This window comes from Cherax quadricarinatus, chromosome 13 (assembly GCF_038502225.1).
Source record: "Cherax quadricarinatus isolate ZL_2023a chromosome 13, ASM3850222v1, whole genome shotgun sequence".
NCBI classification, from domain to species: Eukaryota; Metazoa; Arthropoda; class Malacostraca; order Decapoda; family Parastacidae; genus Cherax; species Cherax quadricarinatus.
In genome coordinates this window covers 38,973,116-38,994,623 of record NC_091304.1, presented here as the reverse complement: position 1 = coordinate 38,994,623, position 21,508 = coordinate 38,973,116, and positions in this window count along the sequence as shown.

Sequence of the window (21,508 nt, the reverse complement as noted above, 5' to 3'; positions counted from 1 at the left end):
TGAATTAACCCTAAGGGAGTTTTAGAAAGATCACTTTAGTATCCTCAGTTGCATAAACCTTATAGGTAAGGCTTGGGAGGGAGTGACTTGCAGGACTTTGAACTCTGCTTGGAGAAAATTGTGGCCACAATGTGTACCAGAGAGGGATTTTGAAGCGTTTGGGGCTGACCCTGAGGAGCCTATGCCAGTTGTGGAATCTGTTGTGGCACTGGGGAATTCCATGGGGTTGGATGTGAGTTTTGAGGATGCGGAAGAGTTGGTGGAGGACCACGATGAAGAGCTAACTACTACAGAGCTGCAAGACCTTCATCTGCAACACCAACAGACCACAGCTCAGGAAATTGCTTTAGAGGAGGAAGACAGATGGAGGAAGGTGCCTTCTTCAAATATTAAGAATATTTGTACAATGTAGACAAAGGTGCAAACATTTATGGATGAACATCACCCTGACAAAACTGTTGCAGGCCATGTTGGCAACATGTACAATATCAATGTTGTGTCACATTTTAGGGAAGTTTTAAAGAAACTCCAGAAACAGACCTCTCTGGAACACTTTTTTGAGCAACAGGGGTCCAGAGACTCTCAAGCTGGTCCTAGTGACATTAAAAAACAAAGAAGGGAAGTAACCCTGGAAAAGGACTTGGTACCTGAAGTCGTTATGGAGGGGGATTCCCCTTCCAAACAATAGTACACCTCCATCCTCTCCCCTCCTCCTGTCTCATAACTCATCAATAAGTCTTCAATAAAGGTAAGTGTCAGTTCAGTAATGTTTTATTCTGCATGTCTCATTGTTTTCTGTGTAGGGAAATGTATATTTCACGTAAAAAATATTTTTTTAATGCTTTTGGGTGTCGGGAACAGATTAACCCTTTGAGGGTCGACAGGCCCTCTCCGAAACTCGTTCTCAGGGTCGGCCAAATTTAAAAAAAAAAAAAAATTATTTTCTCTTAAGAAAAGATAGAGAATCTTTTCCCGATCATAACGACACCAAAAGTTTGAAATTTGATAGAAAACTTACGGAATTATGCTCTCGCAAAGTTAGCGGTCTCGGCGATGTTTACGGATCGGCGATTTTGCCCACTTTGAGCCCCATTTTTGGCCAATTTCACTGTACTAGTCGACAAAAAACATGAATATTTCGCTAGAACTCCATTTTTTCTATCGAATGGGTGCAAGAAACCACCCATTTATAAATTCAACTATCCAGTACAGTGGTCAGAATTTAGCAATTTTGCCAATTTCACACAAATTTCAAAAGATGCCAATTTCGGAATAGGGTCCAGAATAAACAAGAAAGACATTCCTGGCACTAAAATGACATTTCCTCTAGTCATTAGTCACGTCTCAAGGCCCCTCTTATATTCTTTTGCTTTCCACTTTGAATTTTTATTCTCACAAAAAATATAAGATTTACTGTTATGCAGACTACTGCATTAGTGTAAAAAATGGTATAAATATTATTGGTGCACTTGTGAAAGAATATTAGACTCACCAGTTGACGTGTATTGCACGCTTGGCACGATTTGTTTACTTTTGAAGTTTGGTAAAAATCGAACATTTCTGCTACTTTGAGCTCAATTTCAAGGCACCTTTCATTGTAAAACCAGTCAAAATCATCTCAATTTCAGTAATATGTCTTCCATTCTATAAAATGAGACCAAGAAAACTAGAATACAACAATAAATACCATACGAAAATACACTGCAAAGTCGCTGATTTATTAAAAAAAATGGAAAAAGTTTTTTTTTTCTCATTATGCACTGTGTGCTGCAGGATTTTTTTTAGACTGTGCACACTGACCACATAGACCCATTCTTTCATATGAAGGCCTACCAGCTTTCTCCCACTAGATTTGAGGTCGCTAGAATTTATGAGTACTAGTACGTCAAAAACCCCTACTCGTAAGACGTACTAGTACGACGAAAACCCTCAAAGGGTTAATTGGATTTCCATTATTTCTTATGGGGAAAATTAATTTGGAATTACTAGTCAGATTCGGGTTTAGTCACTCTCTGGAATGGATTACTTACTTAATCTGGGGGGCCCACTGTATATCAATGACCTGATGAAGGAATAACTAGTGATATGAACAAATTCGCCGATGACATGAAGATAGGTAGGATAATTGATTCAAACCTTGATGTCACGGAACTGCAGGAAGATTTAGACAAACTTAATTCACGGTCAGAAAAGTGGCAGATGCAGTTCAGTGTAGATAAATGCAAGATTCTGAGGCTTGGGAGTGTCCATAACCCCAGCACTCATAAGTTAAATAACGCAGAACTTAGCTATACAGATTGCGAAAAGGACTTGGGGGTTATGGTAAGCAGCAACCTTAAATCAAGGCAGCAGTGCCTAAGTGTACATAATAAGGCAAACAGATTACTGGGATTTATATCAAGAAGTGTAAGCAACAGAAGTCCAGAGGTTATACTACAGCTTTATACATCATTAGTATGGCCTCACCTAGATTTAGTAGCTCAGTTCTGGTCTCCATATTACAGAATGGATATAAATTCATTAGAAAACATTCAACGAAGAATGACAAAATTAATTCCTAGCATTAGAAATCTTCCATATGAAGAAAGATTGAAGTCCTTTAAATTACATTCACTTGTAAGATGAAGAATGAGGGGAGACATGATTGAAGCGTACATGTGGAAGATAGGTATTAACAAAGGGGATATAAATAAGGTCTTGAGGATATCTCTCCAAGAGAGAATCTGCAATAATGGATTCAAATTAGATAAGTTTAGATTTAGAAAGGATATAGGAAAGTACTGGTTTGGAAATAGGGTAGTTGATGAGTGGAACAGTCTGCCTAGTAGGGTTATTGAAGCTAGGACCTTGGGTAGTTTCAAATTTAGGTTGGATATATACATGAGTGAGAGGGGTTGGATTTGAGAGGGACTTGCACATGAGTAAATAGAATTATCTAAGCTTATTTCTTGGATAGCATTTTAAATTGGGTTGGGCAAATATCCTAAGTGGGATGAACTGTGAAAGACATGCCTAGTATGGGCCAACAGGCCTGGTGCAGTGTTCCTCTTTTCTTATGTTCTTAAGACACGGAGCTATGGCTTACACCTGTCTATGTCAGATATGAGGATGAGAAATAGGATGGGAGTGAGTACTGTGCCTTGTGGAACAGAGCTTTTCACTGTAGCTGCCTCAGACTTTACTCTGTTTACTATTGCTCTTTGTGTTCTATTTGTCAGGAAGTAAGTTATAGATCCATCTACCAACATTTCCTGTTATTCTTTTATCAAGCATTTTGTGTGCTATTACACTGTGGTCACACTTGTCAAAGGCTTTTACAAAATCTGTGTATACTACATCTGCAAGTTGGCAACACTCTCCTCACACAATGAGTGTCCGTGGTTCGATCCCTGGGATGGGTGGAAAATTTAAGATAAGATTTTTTATTGTTTTTTTTAACCCTGGAGGGTTAGCTACTCAGGATAACCCAAGAAAAGCAGTGTGTTTTTGAGGGACTGTCTGTCTTATTTCCAGTGGGGTCCTCAATCTTGCCCCCTAGGATGCAACCCACACCAGATGACTAGCACCTAGGTACCTACTTGCTTGCTAGGTGAATAGGGACAGCAGGTATATGGAAACATGACCAATGTTTCCACCCTTGCAGGATGGAAACATTGGGCTCTCGCTTCACACATAGTGTGTGTGAGGCGAGAGTGTTGCCTGCCAAGCCATGGGACACACTTTGAGGGAACATGAGCTAGAGTTTGTCATGGCCATGCTGGCAAGAAATTTGCATTTGTGGTCAAAGTAGGGCTCATGCTAATCTCCCTGTGGTATATATATCTAGCTTGATGAATCTTATTGTAGCCAGCTGGCCTAGTGGCTTACACATTGGCCTGGAGTTTTATGGCTCACTTGTCATGGGTTCTAACCCCACCCATACCATGGTTTGTTTACACTTTGGGCATGTTTCCTTATACCTGCTGTCCCTGTTCACCTAGCAATAAGTAGGTACCTGGATGTTATTTTACTGTTGTGGGCTGCATCCTAGGGAACTTTCTTGGGTTATCCTGGGTGGATATCCCTCCAAGTTAAAAAAACAAACAAATCTTATCTTAACCGAAGGTTGTAATCCACTCCCTCCCTGACAGCATATGCTTTTGCCAGTTCATCAGTTCAATCATGCATCTGAAGACTAACGTGAGAAGGAATTAACAGCATCAAAGACAACATAATCAATGTACAGACGTGTGTGCAGAGGGCTCCTGACCAGCAAAATGAGATCAGTTATGAGGGTGCCTTCACCAAATTCAACTTCAGTAACAGAAACATACAGTAGGATCAAATTAACCATGTCCTAAATGAAACATGCTGAGAAGATATCCTAAACAATACAGATCCTATGAGAAATGAGGAGAAAATGTAAATTAGAAACAGATGCTCTCTCTATAGGCGAAGGTGAAGAATCACAGAGCTACTCAAAGGGGCCAGTCTTTCTGAAATACAAAAGAAGGCACTGGCCAGAGAAATAGAAAATATCGAACTTAAGTTTAAGGAATCATACAGGGGTCAAGAAACATAGGAATAACTTAAAGCAATAAGTGAAATTGAAAGAAACTTAAATTATTTCTTTTCTTATGCCAAATCTAGGGCAAAAACCACATTTGGTACTGGGCCCTAGCTTAAACGAGCTGGGACTGACACAGATGACAGCAAAGAAATGAGTGAGATGCTATAGTCCCAATACGACTCAGCGTTTAGTGAGCCATTAAACAGACTAAGGGTCGACAATTTAAATTAATTTTTTATGACCAAGACTCAAAATCTGGTCACTTCCATTATCTCTGATATAACCCTAATACCACAGGACTTTGAAAAAACTATAACTGACATGCCCATGCATTCTGTGTCATGCCCAGACTTGTAGAACTCAGGGTTCATCAAGAACTGCAATAAATCCCTTTCATGTGCCTTAAATATTCTATGAAAGGGAGCACAGACATGGATCATCCCACAGTCACTAAAAACAACAGATATAGCCCCACTCCATAAAGATGACAGTAAAGCAGTTGCGAAGAATTTCATACCAACACCGATAACATCCCACATGAAAAAATCTTTGAAAAGGTTCTCAGAAGCAAGACTGCCAATCACCTGGACACCCAACAGTTGTATAATACAGGGCAGCATGGGTTTAGAGCAGGTTGCTCCTGCCTCTCACAATTACCAGATGACTATGACACGATCTTGGAAGCACTGGAGGACAAAATGCAGATGTAGTATGCACAGAATTTGTGTTAGCCTCCGACAAGTGCGATCATCGTGTAATAGCACAAAATGCATGAAAAATGAATAACAGGAAAAGTGGATAGATGGATCTATAACTTTCCTACCAACAGAACAAAGAGAGTAATAGTAAATAGAGTGAAGTCAGGGGTGGCTACAGTGAAAAGCTTGGTTTCACAAGGCACAATACTTGCTCCCATCCTTTTTCTCATCTTCATATCTCACATAGACAGAGTTGTATGCCACAGCACCATTTCCTCCTTTCCTGAAGATATCAGAATTTGCATGAGTGTCATCCACTGAAAACACTGCAAATCTACAAGTGGATATTAACTAATTCTTTAACCCCTTAACTTCGAATATTTTGAAAAATACAACAATCATTTTTTTTTTAATGAAGAGGACATTTTTTTACGTAAAGTAATGTAAGAAAAAAAAATTAGAGTCAGTACTTACGGAGATATAAGGCCGCAAAGGCGGTGATTGTCGCTCACTTGACAGGAACATGAGGCGCTGCCGCTCGCAGAAATCCTACATATTTATCGTTTTTTTCATGTTTTTTTTTTTAATTTTTATTTTTTATGATATGATAATGTTTTATAGCAGATCTTCTGATTTGATAGCCAATTGTTGTTTAGACACAAATATTATGTACAAAATTATTGATCGTATTATCACAAACACACTTGTATACACTTATAGGTGATATTGTACACCTGATTGAATCACATTCTATTATCTACAACTATATACAAGTATTTACATGTCTCAGTTATGTTTCTAGTACTCCAGGATTATATGATACTCCATGAAACATGGATTCATACAGAGTGCCACCCCACAATGCTGACACAGGAATTGTGTCCTTTCGCTTGTGGGGATGGTGTGAGGCGGTAGCACACACAACACACTTTCTCTGAGAATGCTTCTTTTTTGGGGTAGGCTGTATTGGTACCAGGTAGTGACAGTTAGTGAGGATTCAGTCTGGCACTTACCCCTCTAGTTGTGGTTGGAGGACAGGTTGTGGTGTGCCAGGTTGCTGTTGAGGGGCAGGTATAAGTGTGGTACCATACTTTTTTGCTATCTGCTTGATGACATTTAGGCTGACTTCTGCATAACAAATTTATTTTCCAGTCTTTATTTCATACATATTGAAGGCATTGAGCACTGCAATGTCTACAAGGTGGAAAAACACTTTTGTGTACCACTCGTGACTCCTACGCACACAGTCAATGAACCCTATCATCATGTCACACTTGTCAACTAGTCACATGTTGTTCATATAGTCCACGACAGCAACTGGTTTTACAATGCTTTCATTGGTCTCCTTGTTCACTTTGTTTGTACCATCATATTTCTGTGGATAGTTGACAGCAATGTCACGTCCTGTTTGTCGTGCCACGTCAGTGCCATGATGTCATTGGCATGAAACGCTTGCACTGCACCTTCACCACTGAACCTTGGCATATGTTTTCTATTTCTTCTCACTGTTCCACATATATCAGTATTGTTCACACGTAGGAAATCAGCAAGCATAGGGCTTGTATACCAGTTGTCTGTGTACAATGTATGGCCCTTGCCAAGGTATGGTTCCATCATCATGCGAATATCACCAGAAATGCCCAACATCCGCCTGTCATCATAGTGTGTGTTTCTCCTGGTGTAGACAATGACATCCAACACCATGCCACTCTCAGTCACTCATAACAAACAGTTTTATACCAAAGTGATTACATTTGCTCGGTATATATTGCTTGAATGACAGGTGTCCCTTGAACAGAATCAAGGACTCATCTACAACAATGTTCTTGAATGGATAAAAATAGGTACTGAATTTCTGCTTCAGATACATAAACACTTCCTGGATTTTGCATAAAAGGTCATTTCTGTTGGGCCTATTCCTGTCTGAGAAGTGCAACATTCATAGCAACAGAGTGAATCTGTTGCAGGGAAGGAGGTCACAGAAGGCAGGAGTACTGATGAAGTAGTCTGTGGACTAGTAATGTGCTATGTTGTGCTTATACATATGAGGCATAAGCATGACAGTGCCAAAGAATAAATACATTTCGACCACAGTTGTGTCTTTCCATTTACGCAGCCGTGATGATTCTGCAACCTCTGTGTTATCCATTATATACTTGTAATAACTGTTTGTCTGGGTGACAATCAAGTTCATTAGCGACTCATCAAAGTATAGCTGGAAAAAGTCCAACTCTGTAGACTCATTCGTAATGGAACATTCTGGGAGGATGCCACTTCCACTGGCATCAAAACCAAAAGGATGTGGCACGAATGTTGTACTTTGTGCCCAGTTCCACTCACGGTCACATGGCACAGGGGAGCAGGAGGCAAGACGGGAGTGGAGGCAGCACACGGCTGAGGGGATGCCAGGCAGTCCTTTGTCTGCCTACCCAATGCGCCCCGTGGGTCAGGCACCCTGCAACCCACCACCACCTCGTCTTCCATGCCTGCATATTCACCTTCATGATCACTATCACTATCAGTTGCTGGGGTTTTTGATCGTGACCTCCCACGACCCTTGGGCACTGCATATGGTACACTGCCTGAACGAAGCCAACAACGCCTAAAAGTACGCTTCACTGGGTTTGGAACAGGGTAATTTTGCATGGAGTGGGGAAGTGTTGCTGGTCTCTTACTTGACATTGATCATGTGTCTGATTCATTTAGAAGCGAGTTCCAGTTTTGATCCATCTGGAGGAGCGCTCACTAGTGCTGAAGTTTGGAGGGCTTCTATGTAAGGTTTTGAATAGGCTTGCCTGAGCATATTGACCCCAATTATGACATCTCTTTCAGTGACACAATCTCTGATGATTGGGATATGAAATTCTTTCCACATATTGCTTTGTTCTGCAATTTTTCCAGCCTTCCAGTCTGACACAAGAGCAAGTAGTGGCACAGCATAATCAACAAATGATTCAATTTTTTTTTATTAACATATCGGCCATTTCCCACAAGGGTAGGGTGGCTCGAAAAAGAAAAACCTTTGCTATCATTCACTCCATCACTGTCTTACCAAAGGTGCCCTTAACTACAGTTATATAACTGCAACATTAGCACCCCTACTTCAGAGTGCAGGCACTGTACTTCCCATCTCCAGGACTCAAGCCTGGCCTGCCGGTTTCCCTGAATTCCTTCATAAATTACCCTGTTCACACTCCAACAGCACGTCAAGTCCTAAAAACCATTTGTCTCCATTTGTTTCTAACACACTTACGCATGCTTGCTGGAAGTCCAGGCCACTCACACACAAAACCCCCTTTACCCCCTCCCTCCAATTTTTCCTAGGCCGACCCCCTACCCCACCTTCCTCCCACTACAGTGCTTTCTTATATCCTTCCTGAATCTGAATTTTTCCAACTTAAAACCAATGCTTTGAGTCCTGTCTTGGCTAGGGAATGTAAATAGCACACTATTTACATTCCCTTTATTTATTCCTTTTTCCATTTATGTATACACCTAAATCATATCCCCGCTAGTTCCACGCTTTTCTAGAGAGTGCAGATTCAGGGTCCTCAGTCTATCCAACACCACCAGAGAAACTGTGCATATTACTGGGGTAACTGTAGAAAAACACTACTTTCATATGCCTTCACTCACAGTGTCATTCGCTCTCAAGAGTGTGTTGCATGAGCCTGGGAGTGTTGCTGTTATACAGGTTACTGCATCAACGTGAAGGAAACTTGTACGCCATATAAGTGTTTGTATTGTGGAAAAACACTTCACAAATACATGCATAATGCTAGATGATCACCTGTCAATGGCCAGTGGACAGGTATTAATACATATCCATTTGACTGTCCACCCAAAACACTGACACCATGTACACGTCTATGGAGCACCCTCCCAAAGGTCTCTTTTCAACAAGTCGGCAGTCCCCCACCAAGGTAGGGTGACCAAAAACAGAAAAACACTTTCACCGTCAGTCACACATAATCACTGTCTTTGCAGAGGTACCCAAATATGACAGTTTAGATGTCACTACAAACAGCCAATATCATAAACCCCAGCAGCATCCTCACTATAATCCATGAAAACTCTAGCCTTTGAGGGAGAAGTCATTGTTTAAGAGAGTCATAGTTGCTCCTGCCTTAAGTCCAGGCATTGTACTTCCCACCTCCAGGACTCAAGTCCAGCTAATTGGCTTCCCTGAATCCTTTCACAAAATATTGCTCAGTTCACACTCCAACAGTTTGTCAGGTCCCAATTTGTTTTGTAATAATAATGATGATCTTTATTTTTCAAGTGATCTTGGGTGTGTTGCCACAAACTCTGCATCCCTCTCGATTCCGTCTGGAAACTTTCCAAAGTTTCAAGTGCTTTAAAATTATTACTTGTATACAGTGGAACCTCCACTAACGAATTTAATCCATTCTGTGACCTTGCTCGCATCTGGATTTGCTCGTTTGCAGAGTCAATTTTCCTAATTTAAATTAATTGAAATGAAATTAATTTGTTCGAGTGGAATTCCAGGCACCATAAAATACTTCAATAATTTTGCTAATATCAACTCTATGGCTTATTTATCTATTACAATTCATCTAATATGACATAATAAACCATATAAATAACATAGAAACTTGATACATACTCTAGAATGAATAAAATATGTCATTATGTGATAAGTGGAGGTGGCCATAGCCACTCCAGCATTATTGTGGTAAATACTGCCATCTAGTGACAGCCTTTTGAAGCTATCTATTATTATAATTATTGTTATATAATACATTATTATCATACATGTATTATTACACATGTATTATTATACATATTATTATACTATTAGGTATATGTATTATTATTATTATTACAATATAAATAATTTGGAATTTTTATTCACACAACAAATAGAAGATTTACTGTTATGCAGACTATTTATAAAATTATTACAATAATGCAGTAATGTCAATCCATTCATGACTGCATATTGGAATGGAGGTGACGTCATTTGTTTACTCTTGAACATCGGCAAAAATAGAACATTTCTGCTATTTTGAGCTCATTTTCAAGGTACTTCTCCTCATGAAATCATTCAAAATCATTTCTATTTCTGTAATATATCATCCATTCTATCAAATGAGACCAAAAAAACGAGAATACAACCATAAAAACCAGACGAAAATACCACTAAGGGGTGGCTAATTGCTGAGAAGTGAACTCCATTATTTATGGTCCGATTTCTTTCATTTTTAGTGTACATTCAGAAGCATCTTTCCATCATACATTGCCTAAGTTTCAATAAGATAGCCCAACAAACAAATGAGATCCAATTCCATAGATCAAGAGCAAGAGCTCCTCACCAGCATCAAGGAACCTCCTTTGAGGCCTGCTCGCTTATGGAAATTTCACTCGCATATGGAAGCAAAAAAATTGACTGATCAACTGCTCATATTTGGGAAAACTCGCATGTGGAGGTTCCACTGTACATATATTATTTTTGTTTTACATGGCATCTAAAGGTAGTTGGGATAAAAAGAGAAGTCATGATAATCTCATTGTTCACATCAAAATGAATAAAATTCATTGAAGAGTCAGAGGATGAAGATGTGCCATCTCTTTCTGACTTCCTACAATAAATACTACTCACTATCAGCTAAGGCTGAAATTATTTTAAGGTAAGTAAGAGCGTACTTTAAATGCATTTTACTATTTTTATCATTTTTGCAGGCCTAATTCTATTGCTCACTTAATATATGTTAGTGTAAACATATTATCAGGCATTTTAATGAATTTAAAAGTGAAAAAAGGGGCGATTCACTTTAAGGCGATTTTCACTTTACGATGGTAGCCTTGAACCTAACCTGCAGTATAATTGGGGCTCCTCCTGTATCTGATGCAGACTACTGGGTCCAAGGATAGTCCACCATGAATGGGTCCACAGGGAAAGCAACTATTGCAGAAGAGGTAGGTGATGGCCGAGAAGGACCAAAAGACATAAAAGAGAAAGACAAGTGTAAAGTAAAAAATCCTCAAGAACACCTATCCTACCAGCATGCACCACCACGCACCCTACAATGTAATGATTCACCACCACCTACCTTACGAGCATGCACCACCACCACCGCCTAAGATGTCCTAATTTCCTTTAGGTAAAGTGACACAAGCACTGCAGCACTCTACCATCAGAAGAAACACTGGAACAGCAGAATGGTCAATGAACCCTTTTTCTTTTCTGCAAACAGCAAATTTTACTGATAAAGGAAATGGACGGAAAGAAGAGAGAGGAGAGGAGGGGGGGGGGGGAGGTGCACTCCAACTCGCTCTAAAGAAAGGAAGGTTCTCATGTTCCATTTATCAGGGGGAAAAGATATCTCACATTCTGAGTATCAGGGGTAAAGATATCTCACATTTTGTGTATCAAGGGTAAAAATATCTCACATTCCATATATCAGGGATAAAGATATCCCGCATTCCATGTACAGTAGGGCCCTGCTTTAAGGCATTCTGCTAATATGGTGATTTTAAATTAGTATGACCAAAACTCACTATACGGCTCCCCATCTTTCTAATATGGCACGCCCTACCCAGCTTGCTTACATTCTCCGTAAGCACATCTATTATGTCTGGAAACTTTCCAAAATTTCAAGTGTTTTAAAGTTATTGCATATTTTATATATACTCTGATAATGATATTTATGTGTAGTACCTGTACCTAAATATACTTACACACTGTACTGGCATGCAGGTACACATTAAAATCACTAAGTCTCTCTACTCTTGATGCCATATTAATAATATTAATCTCTTGGGCTCGTTAAATGCCATATATTACGTTAATATAGGCATTTCCATTAATCAATCTATGATATTTTTTTCAAAATTACAGTGGAACCTTGACTTATGAGTTTAATCCGTTCCATGACCAAGCTCGTAACTCAATTTGCTTTTATATCAAATCAATTTTCCTCATTTAAATGAATTTAAATGTCATTAATCCGTCCCAGCGGCAGGACAAAATATTTAAATATAGCAACTCTGCGGCTTATTTATCTATCACAATTCATCTAATATGACATAATAAACAATATAATTAACAGAGAAACATGATATATACTCTAGAATGGATAAAATAGGCCATAATATGATGAGTGATGATGCAATTTGTTTTGTTTGATTGCTGAACCTAACTGATACAATTTGCTTTAATTCCATAGAAATCATCCTCTTTTTCTTCTCAGCACTGTCCTTTGCACTTATTTTCTTAGGACCCATGGTTATAAAAAAGAAATTTGGCCAAATGACTGTAAAAAAATGCAAGCAAGCATGAGAGAAATGCTCCTACGGCGACATAAACATGTGGACTCCTTACTGGATGTTTTGCCATTGACTGCGATAACTAGTGGCAGCATTCTGAATTATTATTACGTATTATTATTATAAAGTTTTTCTTCTTCTCTTTTTTAGTAATTGTATACAGGAGAAGGGGTTACTAGCCCATTGCTCCCGGCATTTTAGTCGCCTCATACGACACGCATGGCTTACGGAGGAAAGATTCTTTTCCACTTCCCCATGGACAATAGAAGAAATTAAAAAAGAACAAGAGCTATTTAGAAAAAGGAGAAAAACCTAGATGTATGTATATATATATATGCATGTGCGTGTCTGTGAAGTGTGACCAAAGTGTTAGTAGGAGTAGCAAGATATCCCTGTTATCTTAGCGTGTTTATGAGACAGAAAAAGAAACCAGCAATCCTACCATCATGCAAAACAATTACAGGTTTTTGTTTCACAGTCATCTGGCAGGACGGTAGTACTTCCCTGGGTGGTTGCCTGCACTCTGAAGGAGGGGTGTTAATGTTGCAGTTTAAAAACTGTAGTGTAAAGCACCCTTCTGGGAAGACAGTGATGGAGTGAATGATGGTGAAAGTTTTTCTTTTTCGGGCCACCCTGCCTTGGTGGGAATCGGCCGGTGTGATAATAAAAAAAAATAAAAATATTATTATTAAGGAACTGAAGCTCACTCATTATTATTATGATGATGCTATTATAATAATAATAATAACAGCAATAATAATAACAAGTGCTTCAGAATGCCACCAACTCAGTCCACTGTTTACCTCGGTTTAGGAATACTCTCATGCTTTGTTTACATTTTTTACAGTAATGTGGCCAAATTTTGTTTGTCTAAGCATAGGTCCTAAGAAAGTAAGTGTAAAGGACAGTGCTGAGAAGAAAAAGATAATGATTTCCATGGAGTTAAAGCATGAAATCATAGATAAACCAGCGAGGTGTGCAGGTTTTGCGTTGAGGGGGAAGCAGGGGGAGCTGGCTCGTAACTCAGAGCAAAAAATTGACTGAGCGATGGCTCATATCTCAAAAAACTCGTACGTTGGGACACACTTAGGTCAAGGTTCCACTGTATATGATAAACACACTACATAATATACAAACATGATAAATACACCCCACAGTAGAATAAATTAACATAAATATGTGGTAGTCAGGTGACTTGTAGGAGTGACGGCAAGAATAATGTTTTCTCTAGTCCAACATCAGAGAAAATGTGTACACTATAATATTACTGGCTGTAACTAGAAAATGATTCCTTTCATATGCCTTCAGTCAGTGTCATTTCTTCTAAAAATTGTGTGAATGGGAATGTTCCCCTTCATTTATTCTACTTTATCAATGTGGAGACAACTTGTACACGATGTAAAGTGTTTGCATTATTGTATAATACAAAAGTATGAACCAAAACCAGACGCATTCATCTGGTTTGTTTACACAACTCCATGTCTGTCCTATCTCATGTACTCATTCCCTCTCTCTCTCTCTCTCTCATTCCTTTTATCTCATTTACTCACCTCTTGCCCTACATGAAGACTACAAATATTTTAAGGTAATTAATGAATGTACTGTATATATATTTTATCGCTCTAGGGCACTTTAAATTTCATAGTACAGTGGACCCCCGGCATACGATGACTTCGGCATACGTTAAATCCGGTATTCGATGCATTTTAACGCAAAAATTTTGCCTTGCCACTTGTTGAAAAACCCGCCACACGCGATCTGTCCGGGACGTGTCCACATGTGGCCTGAACTGCCCCGTGCGTGCCAGTGTGCTCGCATCTAAGCATACATTCGGTACATTCCATATTATCACAGTGTTTTTGGTGCTTGTTTCTGCAAAATAAGTCACCATGGGCCCCAAGAAAGCTTCTAGTGCCAACCCTGTGGTAAAAAGGGTGAGAATTAGTATGGAAATTACGAAAGATTTTGAAGGGTTTGGGGCTAACCCTGAGAAGCCTATGCCAGTTGTGGAATCCATTGTGCCTACTTCAAAAACTAAGGAAATGTATGCAAAGTGGGTTGAACTGCAAACCTTTATGGATGGAAATCACCCTAACACAGCTATTGTAAGCCATGCTGGTGACTATTACAATGACAATGTTGTGGCCCATTTCAGACAAATCTTAAAGGAACGGGAGGTACAGACCTCTATGGACAGATTTGTTGTGCGACAGAGGTCCAGTGATTCTCAAGCTGGTCCTAGTGGCATTAAAAGAAGAAGGGAAGTAACCCCAGAAAAGAACTTGCTACCTCAAGTCCTAATGGAAGGGGATTCGTTAAGTGAGGAGCATACTATAATGGTAGTGGGTTTGTGTCAATCATCTTTGATATTGTTTTAATGTCACCTTTGCACTGCTTATAACGTTTTTGGTATATTTTTAAATGTTTATAGAGTAATGTAGTGTATATTGTAATAAACAGAGTAGAGGAAATCAGCTCTAATATACAATATTTAGGTATGCATACTGGTCAGAGAACCAGTTGGAAGTCCGAGTCATTGGTAAACGAGTACGTCGGTAAGCGAGGAGAGGCTGTATATTACGTGGGGGTGGGCTGCCCTGGTTGGTTACCATACTTCCCACACATGACTTCCTACAAATAAATACTACTCACCTCACACCTTTATATTAAGACTACAAATATTTTAAGGTAATTAATGGGTGTACTGTGTGTGTATTTTGCGTTTTATTTTTAACCCCTTGACTGTTGCAACACCAAATCCTGAGGAGTCTCCAGGTGTCACAAAATTAAAAAAAAAAATTATTTTTTCTTACGAAATGATAGAGAATCTTTTCCTGATTGTAACGACACAAAAAGAATGAAATTTGATAGAAAACTGACGGAATTATGCTCTCGTGAAGTTAGCAACCTCGGCGATATTTGTGAAAAGGCGGTTTTCACCCACTTTGAGCCCTTTCTTCAGCTAATTCCATTGTTCCAGTCGACCAAACTCATAGCTATTTCTTTAGAACACCATTTTTCCTATCGACTGAGTACAAGAAACTGCCCATTTACTGATTTCAACTACCCAATAACGTGGTCAGAAATTTGCAATTTGGCCAATTTCACAAAAATTAAAAAATATGACAATTTCAAAATAGGGTCCAGAATGAACAATGCAGACATTCCTGGCTCTAAAATAACATTTTCTTTGTTCATCAGTCACGTCTCCAGGCCCCTCTGATATTACTCTTGCTTTCTATTTTGAATTTTTATTCAAACAAAAAATAGATGATTTACTGTTACGCAGACTAATGCAATACATTGTAATAATTCTATAAATAATGTCAACCCATTCATAACTGCATATCAGAATGGCTACTTGGACATTTATTGGAAAATGACATCATTTGTTTACTTTTGAACATTGGCAAAAATCAAACATTTCCCCTACTTTGAGGTCCATTTCAAAGTTCTTTTCATAGTAAAACCAATCAAAATCACCTCTATTTCTATAATATGTTTTCCATTCTATCAAATGAGACCAAGAAAACGAGAATACAACCATAAATACTATATGAAAATAGACCACAAAGTCGGCATTTTAACCCTTTGACTGTTTCCGACGTATAAATACCTCTTACGAGCCAATGTTTCTGACGTATTTATACGCACAAATTCTAGCGGCTTCAAATCAAGCGGGAAAGGTCTGGTAGGCCTACATGAGAGAGAATGGGTCTCAGTGGTCGGTGTGCACCCTGTGAAAAAAATCTGGGACCCAGCAGTGCATTGTGGGAATGCCATGTTGTTAGTCCATTTTCACCATGCCTCTTGGTAAGAAGTTCCTCACTCCTCGGCGTATTGGAGGTCTTTTGTTCCCAAGTGATAGCTCTAACAGCGATGAAAATGTCAGTGACAGTGAATTCCAGGGTTTTGAAGTGAGTGTTACAGGAAAAAGTGCCCAGGATAACGTAATTAGTGATGAAAACCCAGATGACCCATGACCTTCCACCTCTGGTGCTGGGCCGGCTTGTTCACGTTCACGTTCGCCTGTACCAGGACGAAAGAGGAAACTATTTGGTCGTGTACAACACCCAGATGTTAGCAGTGATAGTGATAGTGATTTCAAGGTCATTGAAAGCAGTTCTAGTGACAGTGAGAGTGAATATTCCCCAGTGAAGCAGCAGTATGTACGACGTAGCATGCGGTCTGGTAGTGTTTCATATGTTGTTCCAAGGGGAAGGAGAAACTCTGGGAGCACATCCCGTGGCCCTACACCACGACCTGATAGTGAAGATGACGATAATGTAACGATGGGTATGAATGATGTGAGTGATGGAGCAGGCAGTGGTGGTGATAGTGAGGGTGGCACGGCCCATGTGGCACCATCAGCGGGCCACGCTACTACCCACGCTGCTGACTCTGCACAACAACCAGCCTCACCCTACCCCACACTCCCACAACCTGCACCACCACAACCTGCACAACCACAACCACGGTACAATATCCAGACCACACCAGCAGACCGCATCTGGGATGGCAGGACGGTGACGAGTTTGTTCCCAGTCCCCATGACTTTGATGAAACACAAAGTGGAATAAAGCCATCTTGTCCACTTGGGAACAATGCCAGTGAACTGGACTGCTTTGAGTTATTCTTCAATGAACCCCTGATGGGCCTCATTGTCAGGGAAACAAACACATACTGTGATTACACCATGGCAAATACAATTCTCTCACCAAAATCACGGCTACACAAGTGGAAGGAGACAACTGTGGCAGAGATGTGCCTGTTTTTTGCCACAATAATGCTTATGCCACATGTGTATAAGCACACTGTCACCACATACTGGGCAACAGAACGCCTGATTTCAACTCCAGGTTTTAGTGACATTATAGGTGTCAATCGTTTCCTGACACTGTTACGTATGTTATACTTTTCAGACAAAACCAGGCCTGACAGAAGCGACAGGTTATATGAGATCAGAAATGTGTTTATGTACCTGAAACAAAAGTGCTGCATGTATTTTTATCCCTTCAGGAAGCTTGTTATTGATGAGTCCTTGATTTTATTCAAAGGAAGACTCTCATTCAAGCAATATATACCAAGCAAGAGGAAACGCTTTGGTATAAAGCTATTTGTACTGTGTGATTGCAGAAGTGGTCTAGTTTTGGATATCATTGTGTACACTGGCAGTAATACTTTGAGAGATACCATGAAGTTATTGGGTATCTCTGATGATGTGGTTCGAACAATGATGGAACCATATCTTGGTAAGGGGCATATGTTATTTACTGATAACTGGTACACAAGCCCCTTACTCAGTGATTTCTTGCGAGTGAACTTGACAGACGTGTGTGGCACAGTGCATCGTAATCGTAAACATATGCCAAGGTTCGACGCTGGCACTCGCAGATGTGAGGTGCAAGCCTTTGCTGCCAATGACATCATGGCATTTCGGTGGCATGACAAACGTGATGTCACATTGTTGACATCAGTTCACAGAAACGAAATGGTACCCAGTGGCAGGGACAACAGAGAGACCAATGAACCCATTCTAAAGCCTGCAGCTGTCATGGACTACAACCTCAATATGCGCTTAGTGGACAAATGTGACATGCAGATTGGGTTTGCAGACTGTGTACACAAGAGTTATAAGTGGTATATAAAACTTTTTTTCCATCTTGATGATATCTCTATGCTAAATGCTTATAACATATACAAGTTGAAGACCAACAAAACACCAAAATATAGTGAATTTTGCCTGTCAGTAATCAGACAAATAATTGCAAAGTACCAAGCAGCAACTCCTGCAATAGACCAGCACCCACAGACGTCATCTCGTATGAGGCCTGGTGATCACTACCCCATACAACTGCCTCCTACTACTGCCAAGAAAAATGCTCAGAAGAGGTGTTATGTATGTATGCATACCACAAAACGCCCACAAACACGCAGAGACACTCGTTTTATGTGTGAGGAGTGTGAAGTGCCCCTCTGCATATACCCATGTTTCAAAGAGTTCCACAAGCTGCAGCAGTTCTAGGAACATGTTTAGTGACTGTACATATGTATATATATTATGGAACAATAGTAATAAACATTGTTTTGTATTGTTTGTTTGTGTAAACAAAGTGTATACACAAACTAATAGTGATAAAGTTTGTTCTGTTATTGTGTTGTAAACAATGAGTGTATATTTGAAGAATGCACCTTACATTGGTCTCACAGGCCACATAAGTTACCTGGAACAGAAAAATATTGAAAAATGCAAGAAACCTTTGAATTAGAGGAAATAAAAGAATACCGGGTGGGCGGCAGTCGCTGCTGTTGCCGTACGCACGTCACTTTCTGCAAACTTTGCGGCTCTATATCTCGGTAAGTACTGATGGCAAAAATTTTTTTTAGGCTTAAAACACTCACAAAAATATTCCTAACATTTTCATAAGAAATTTTTTTTTTTTTTCCGAATATTTGGCGACACAGAATGACAGTTTCAGAGAGGGGCCTGAAAGTCAAAAGGTTAATTAAAAAAAAAAAAATGGTCAGAGTTTTTTTTTCTCATTATGCACTGCCTGCTGCAGGATTTTTTTTATATGGTGCACATTGACCACACACACCCATTCTCTCATATGTGGGCCTACCAGCTTTCTCCTGCTTGATTTGAAGCCGCTACATTTTTTTTTTTTAAAAAGTCGGCCGTGTCCCACCGAGGCAGGGTGACCCAAAAAAAGAAAATCCCCAAAAAGAAAATACTTTCATCATTCAACACTTTCACCTCGCTCACACTTAATCACTGTTTTTGCAAAGGTGCTCAGAATACAACAGTTTAGAAGTATGTACGTATAAAGATACACAACATATCCCTCCAAACTGCCAATATCCCAAACCCCTCCTTCAAAGTGCAGGCATTGTACTTTCCATTTCCAGGACTCAAGTCCGGCTATATAAAATAACCAGTTTCCCCGAATCCCTTCACTAAATATTACCCTGCTCACACTCCAACAGCTTGTCAGGTCCCAAATACCATTTGTCTCCATTCACTCCTATCTAACACGCTCACGCACGCTTGCTGGAAGTCCAAGCCCCTCTCCCACAACACCTCCTTTACCCCCTCCCTCCAACCTTTTCAAGGGCAACCCCTACCCCGCCTTCCTTCCCCTACAGATTTATACGCCCTCCATGTCATTCTACTTTGATCCATTCTCTCTAAATGACCAAACAACCCCTCTTCAGCCCTCTGACTAATACTTTTATTAACTCCACACCTTCTCCTAATTTCCACACCGAATTTTCCGCATATTTACACCACACATTGCCCTTAGACAGGACATCTCCACTGCCTCCTCACTGCAGCATTTACAACCCAAGCTTCACACCATATAAGTGTGTTGGTAATACTATACTTTCATACATTCCCTTCTTTGCCTCCATAGACAACATTTTTTGCTTCCACATATACCTCAATGTACCACTCACCTTTTTTCCTTCATCAATTCTATGACTCACCTCATCCTTCATAAATCCATCTGCTGACATGTCAACTCCCATTATTATTATAATCAAAAAGAAGCGCTAAGCCACAAGGGCTATACAGCACTGCCCGTCAACTCCCAAATATCTGAAAACATTCACTTTTTCCATACTCCTCCTCCCCAATTTGATATCCAATTTTTCTTTATCTAAATAATTTGATACCCTCATCACCTTACTCTTATCTATGTTCACTTTAAACTTTCTACCTTTACACACGCTTCCAAATTCGTCCACTAACCTTTGCAATTTTTCTTTAGAATCTCCCATAAGCACAGTATCATCAAAAAAAGTAACTATCACTTCCCATTTTGTATTTAATTCCCCATAATTTAATTTCACCTCTCTCCCGAATAGCCTACCATTTACTTCTTTTACAACCCCATCCATAAATATATTAAACAACCATGGTGACATTACACATCCCTGTCTAAGACCTACTTTTACCAGGAAGTAGTCTCCCTCTCTTCTACACACCCTAACCTGAGCCTCACTATCCTCATAAAAACTCTTTACAGCATTTAGTAACTTACCACCTATTCCATATACTTGAAACATCTGCCACATTGCTCCCCTATCCACTTTATCATATGCCTTTTCTAAATCCATAAATGCAATAAAAACTTCCCTACCTTTATCTAAATACTGTTCACATATATGCTTCAATGTAAACACTTGATCTACACATCCTCTACCCACTCTGAAACCTCCTTGCTCATCCGCAATTCTACATTGTGTCTTACCTCTAATTCTTTCAATAATAACCCTAATGTATACTTTTCCTGTTGTACTCAGTAAACTTATTCCTCTATAATTTTTACAATCTCTTTTGTCCCCCTTCCCTTTATATAAAGGGACTATACATGCTCTCTGCCAATCCCTAGGTACCTTCCCCTCTTTCATACATTTATTAAACAAAAATACCAACCACTCCAACACTATATATCCCCCTGCTTTTAACATTTCTGTCATGATCCCGTCAGTTCCAGCTGCTTTACCCCTTCATTCTACGTAATGGTTCACGCACCTCCCCCACACTCACATCCTGCTCTTCTTCACTCCTAAAAGATGGTATACCTCCCTGGCCAGTGCATGAAATTACCGCCTCCCTTTCTTTGTCGACATTTAAAAGTTCCTCAAAATATTCTCGCCATCTACGCAATACCTCCATCTCTCCATCTACTAACTCCCCTACTGTTTTTAACTAACAAATCCATTCATTCCCCAGGCTTTCTTAACTTGCTTAACTCACTCAAAATTTTTTTTCTGGCATTTATAAGTGAAAAAAAATGGCGTTCTGCTTTCTGGCAATGTCCGCTTTCCAGCGATAGCCTGGAACCTAACCTGCCATATAAGTGGGGCCCTACTGTATCAGGGATAAAGATATCTTGCATTCCATATATCAGGGTTAAACAATCTTCCCCACTTGTAATTTAGCTATACTAAGCCTAATTTATAT